The sequence below is a fragment of the Curcuma longa genome, unplaced genomic scaffold (assembly GCF_044706935.1).
Source record: "Curcuma longa cultivar G26 ecotype Majalengka, Jawa Barat unplaced genomic scaffold, ITB_CL_G26_1.1 contig_20301, whole genome shotgun sequence".
NCBI classification, from domain to species: Eukaryota; Viridiplantae; Streptophyta; class Magnoliopsida; order Zingiberales; family Zingiberaceae; genus Curcuma; species Curcuma longa.
The window spans coordinates 1-6360 of NW_027431336.1; the positions used below are offsets into that span (position 1 = coordinate 1).

Genomic DNA, 6360 nt, shown 5'->3' on the forward strand with positions numbered 1-6360 from the left:
GATAGCTTATTGTTTCTAAAAATAATAAAATAATTGATTATTAAAAAATATTAAAATACTAGATGTAAGATGTCATGATGTTATTGATAAAGTCTCCTCACAAATTAAAAGAAGAATAAAATAATACTTACTCTAAATTTTCTAAGACAAAATCAAGAAGCTTTGTAAGACGACCATCAAATTCTTTACTTTGAGGAGAGTCTCGTGCAACTATTTTGCCAATGTATCTTGAGAAATTTTTTTTTAAGCTATAAGATAAAATGTTCGATCAATTAACCATGGAACAAAAAAATAAATTAACCTACCAAAAAGTATGTTCTCATCAACAGAATCTGTCTTCTTTAGTTCACTAAAAGACTTGAATTCATAAATCATCGATGGAAATGTATCATCAAAAATTTCGCATACATGAGTTTTTACAATAAAATTAATCTTGTATTTATTTATTGTTGTCTTATATTTCATTCGATTCTCTGCAACAATGATATTTTTTATGACAAATACATGACCTTCTTTGAAAATGAGTTTCACTCTCTCCATGATTGGATGTTTTATTGTTCCATGGATGCGTACACCCTACAAATATATAGAAAGAGTAAATATATTTATATTTTCTAACATTAATCAGATATATACGTAAAAAAAATAAACAACCTCTTTATCATGAAAGACACACTCCAAGCTAAAATCTCCGTTGTTTCCATATGCAGGTAGATCGTAACAACGAATTAATCGGAGTTTCAACGCCCATTGCATTTTCGAAGGGTTAACCTATCGGATGAGATTAAACAGAGGAGCCATTTTTTTATTTCAGCCTAAAGTAGGTGAATGAATATATTACAATCCTAATTTATAAAGTGTATGCAACCTCACCCTCATTTGTAACATATGGTATTTTTTACCATTAAAGTTATTCAATATATTGGAATCTGTGTTTTACCATTTAATAATAATATTCGAGCATTAAAGTTTATAAATTTATGGTATTAATATGAATTAAAGTTATTCATTAAATATATTTAGGAATCTATATTTTATTATTTAATAATAATAATTCGAACATTAAAGTTTATGCTTAATATGAATTAAAATACATTTAAAAATCTATGGTATTAATATGGATGAAAAATTTTATTTCAACCATTAAAGTTATGTAATATATTAGGAATCTATATTTTATTATTTAATAATAATAATTTGAGCATTAAAGTTTATGCTTAATATGAATTAAAATGTATTTAAAAATAATGTATTTATGGATGAAAAGTTGTATTATCAATCTGATGTAAGTGTGTTTCCATATAGATAAATATGTCTATTTATTAAAATAATGTTTAGGCGGGAAATTTTTAGTCAGACAACTCTGTTTTTATATATACTAGTATTTCACCCGTGCAATGCACGGAACGTTATTTTATATAATTAACAATTAAAATTAGTAAGTATGAGTGTTTAAATAAATAATTAAAATACAAATAAACTAAATTGGTTATAGATTGTACAATTAGAAAAAAATTATAAATTTTGAAAAACTTCCTTAAATACAACGTTTATTGTTGAATTTTTCTGTTTGCTTCACTATCACATATCAAAATTTTTAGACCCATGGGATTCGTAACTCTGGATACAGTGACATACAGCTGACCATGACTAAAAATGAGATTCTTTAAAATAAGTCCTATATGAGACAATGATTGACCTTGACTTTTGTTGATTGTCATTGCGTATGATACAATCAAAGGATACTGTCTTCGTTGGAATTTAAAGGGAAGTCTTGGATCAGAAGGAGTCAATGACATTCTTGGAATAATCACTCTATGACCGGCATTACTTCCAATAAGAATTTGTCTTTCTAAAACATGGTTTCCGAGCCTCGTCACGATCAATCTAGTGCCATTGCATAATCCAAGAGAATGATCTATGTTCCGCAGCAGCATAACCGGAGTTCCAACCTTCAAGTTTAACTCGTGATTTGGTACTCCAGAACATCTTATTCCATTTAAGAATTCAGGGGTATGCACATCATGCAATAGAAAGAGTAAATATTTGTATGCGTCCACCCTACAAATATATAGAAAGAGTAAATATTTGTATTTTCTAACAGTAATAGATATATTATATATATATATATATATATACAACCTCTTTATCATGAAAGACGCACTCCAAGCTAAAATCTCCGTTGTTTCCATATGCAGGTAGATCGTAACAACGAACTAATCAGAGTTTCAACGCCCATTGCATTTTTGAAGGGTTAACCTCTCGGATGAGATTAAACAGAGGAGCCATTTTTTATTTCAGCCTAAAGTGAGTGAATGAATATATTGCAATCCTAATTTATAGAGTGTGTGCAACCTCACCCTCATTTGTAATATGTGATATTTTTTACCATCAAAGTTATTCAATATATTTAGGAATCTGTATTTTACCATTTAATAATAATAATTCGAGCAATAAAGTTTATGCTTAATATGGATTAAAATGCATTTAAAGATCTGTGGTATTAATATGGATGAAAAGTTGTATTATCAATCAATTATAGCTGTGTAAGTTTGTTTCCATATAGATAAATATGTCTATTTATTGAAATGATGTTTAGGCGAAAAATTTTTAGACAGACAACTCAGTTTATGCTTAATATGGATTAAAATGCATTTAAAAATATGTGGTATTAATATGGATGAAAAGTTGTATTATCAATCAATTATAGCTGTGTAAGTTTATTTCCATATAGATAAATATGTCTATTTATTGAAATGAATAAAATTTGGAAGGGGCACGGTTCTTATATTTAAATGGATTATTACCATGAATCCAACTGTTTATAAAGATAATTTATTTAAAAAATATTAATATTTTTTTAAAATTTCAAATAAATTAATTTTTCAACGAGTTAACTATTCTTATAATTTATCGGTATGCACGTCTGATGATGGCAGCTTATTATTATTTGGACAATCAATCGAAACTTTATTATAAAAATTAAATAAATCAAATGAATAAAAATTAATTAATTCTATCGACTATTTAATTAATTGATCTATGCGAGCATAAATATCAGTTGACTGGACTCGAACTGCGGCCCATTTGAAAATTTGCGAGACCAATAAAAAAACTTGTGGGCTTTAAATGGCGTCGTGGATCTCATTCCGGCCCGGCCCACTTAAAAATTTTCAGACGAAAAAACATGGCGTCGCCCGGGTTCGAATCGGAGACCTTCAGTGTGTTAGACTGACGTGATAACCAACTACACCACGACACCATTGCAGATCTTTCTCTTAATATAAATATACCTCTAATTATTAAGGATGTACCAATCGTTACAAGAACTAATCAAGCATTATTTTTCGTGATGCACTGTTGTACAGCGAAACTAACTCTTCTGTCTATTTGTTCTCTTTTTACTTTTTTTTTAATACTCCATTTCAGTTGAGATCTATTGAATTTCACTAAATACTTGTTCACTGAGAACTTTTTCCAAGTGCATACGATGCCAGGTGCTACTGCCATTGCCACACCGAAAGAGAAACCAAAACCTACAGTATCTAGCAACGACACAAAGTCAACTAGAAGTTTGACTCCACTGTAACTATCAACAACTTACAAGAAAGAGGACCAACTATAAACAAGCAGATTTCAGCTCCTTGGAGCCAATTTCCAGGTATTTGATATGCAAGCACCAATTCCAATGGCGTCAGAGCCTTTCATGATCCTCAACCTTTGACAAGAATCAGTAAACATTCTGCAATAAATCACACACATGCATTAAGTGCTAGTTGAATCATCATCGAGCCGCATCAGTAGCGAAGTCGAAGGAGAAGGAATTCAAGGAACAGATAGATATATTGCAGTTATTGAATCTAAAACATATGATGAACATTCTCTAATCTTCTTCAGTATCTGATAGTAGAACCATTTTGACAAATAAATAACTGAATTTGAAATGTTTCTTACTGCCATGGAGCATCACCAACAAGCATCCAATCCCCATCCTTGTCCTCATAGGTAAGAACATATCCAGACCCTTGCAGAAGGTCCATGGCTCGGTCACCGATTAGCACCTCTCTACGTGTCTTTCCATGTGATCCATACTGTCCTGAAAACACAATTCAGAAATACAGAAAGAAGCAAGCCTATTCGATCTGTTTATTGAAAGAAAGGTAGATCAAATATATCATAACTACTGACAAGAACCTATTACTGACAGCAAATGAAACGAGGCAAGTAAACAATGTCTACAAGTGAACTCTATTACTCCAGTTTTTGGTGACGATAAGCATCAAAACACATTCAGTTTCTTTCCCTGAAACAATGTCAGATTCATCAGTAAACATATAGCTTACCGATCGTAAAGCAAGTAAACATTTTTTCAAGAGCCAGTGAGAGATCCTTGTAGTTGGAGTGGGTTTTGAGATCAACTTTTCTGAGATAAGGGGCGCATCCATGCTGACCTTGATGAAGAGGCATTCCACTACTAGAAGGAGGGCATGAGATTGGCAGTCTGATCGCGTGGCCGTGGTCCTCCTCTCGTGGAAACCTGCCTCCGCCCCTGAATCTAAGTGCTATTAAATAAAAATAAAAAAAAAATAAAGATTCCCAGCAGTATCAAATTGCATGAATGAAACTTGATGGAACAATTAAATGTATAAGCTTCTAAAAAAAATATTAGTATAATATGTATTAAACTAATTAATATTATATACAAGGATAGGGATATAATGACAAGAGTGAAGATTTTAAATGGATTAATCAAAATATTTCTTATAAAAATAGAGTTACATCGAGGATTAATAGCTCTAAATCTTTATTTTTTTATATTAATCATGGGCGAACTCACTAAACATATATATCCAGGACATGATATCATGGTGCATGTTATTTACAAATGATATTATTTTAGTAAATAAGACATATAAAGAAGTAGATATTAAACTCGAATCTCAACGGAAAATACTAAAAGTGAAAGATTTTAAAATTTAGTGGAGTGAAAATAAAATATAAGAAATTTAAGATGGAAAATGTTAGAAGTGAAAGATTTTAATCACTACAACAAAAACAGTCATAGACATCGGTGGAAAACCGATGTCTATGAGAAAATCGACTGATGTCTATGAAGGCGTTGTAAAAGGTCTGACATTTTAGACATCGATTTGTAACCGATGTAATACAACTCAACGACATCGGTTTGTAACCGATGTAAAACCGATGTAATATCACTCAACGACATCGGTTTCGCAACGGTGTACAACCGATGTAATATATGTATCACAACGACATCGGAACTGGCAACGGTGTAAAACCGATGTAATATATGTTTAACATCAATTTTAACAACGGTTTATGACCGATGTAATATCATTCAACGACATCAGTTTTGCAACGGTGTAAAACCGATGTAATATATGTTTAACATCAATTTTAACAACGATTTTCGACCGATGTAATATCATTCAACGACATCGATTTTGCAACGGTGTAAAACCGATGTAATATCACTTAACGACAACGCTTCCAAACCGATGTCATTGAATCTAAAACTGTTGTAATAAGACTTTTTTTATGTTGTTTGTAAATTATAATCGAGCAAGAGTACAAAATTATCATAATATTATAAATTCACCCAACAAATCACAAATAGCAAAGCACCGATATATTTAATCACCTCAATATTTACAAATAACCAAAAGTAACTAACACAAATATTCTTCTTACAATATATTACACATTCCCTCAGCGTTTTCATCCCCAGAAGGATCACCTTCAGCCGCATCGTCCTCTTCCTGGTCTTCGCCATCTTGTTCATCATCATCCTCTTTGTCCTCATCTGAATCACCATCATCCTTGTTCTCTGGCACAACTTCATTCTTGCTCTTTCGAAGTAGCCTAGCTTCAAAGAAACGAAACTAAGATTATTCACTGGTACCATATCATTAAAGTGTACCTACAACCAAGAAATAATGAACAGGAAAGTCAGTAAATTATGTAAAATATCAATAAAAATACTTAAAATGTTCACTTGGACTATGCTTGCTGAGTTTTATCACAGATCTATCCATGTATTCATACAACTGAACCAAGATACAGAAGTCCTAGGTGTAAAGCCCTGCACAAAAACATTCAATGGAAAGAATAGAATGTGAAAATCAAGGAACATATCCAACAGAATTAAGAAATAACAATATTGAGGTCATATATATGCTAACAAATGAATTTCATCAAAAAGCAAACAAAACTTGCCTGCTAGATTTACGCATGTACAACTCATTTGGATCTGGTGGTTCAGTTAAGCAAGCAACAGCTCCAACTTCAACACAATCAGAATATGCAAATTTGTATGATCTCCGTACATATTCATCAACA

At 31.4% G+C, this 6360-nt stretch overlaps 1 long non-coding RNA gene, 1 other non-coding gene and 1 pseudogene across 2 annotated transcripts; all 3 read right to left on the minus strand.

Moving 5' to 3' along the window:
- Nucleotides 1-3188: 3188 nt before the first annotated feature.
- TRNAV-AAC (transfer RNA valine (anticodon AAC)) lies at nucleotides 3189-3262 on the minus strand. The gene has a single exon. It is a non-coding gene; the product is annotated as a tRNA-Val (tRNA).
- A 374-nt stretch (nucleotides 3263-3636) lies between these two features.
- Nucleotides 3637-5369, minus strand: LOC141817393 (auxin-responsive protein IAA21-like; annotated as a pseudogene).
- Nucleotides 5370-5633: 264 nt separating this feature from the next.
- Nucleotides 5634-6327, minus strand: LOC141817392 (uncharacterized). The gene is made up of 3 exons (XR_012600817.1): nucleotides 6238-6327; nucleotides 6017-6103; nucleotides 5634-5941 (listed from the first exon to the last, which is right to left on the minus strand). It is a non-coding gene; the product is annotated as an uncharacterized LOC141817392 (long non-coding RNA).
- Between the last annotated feature and the right edge of the window lie 33 nt (nucleotides 6328-6360).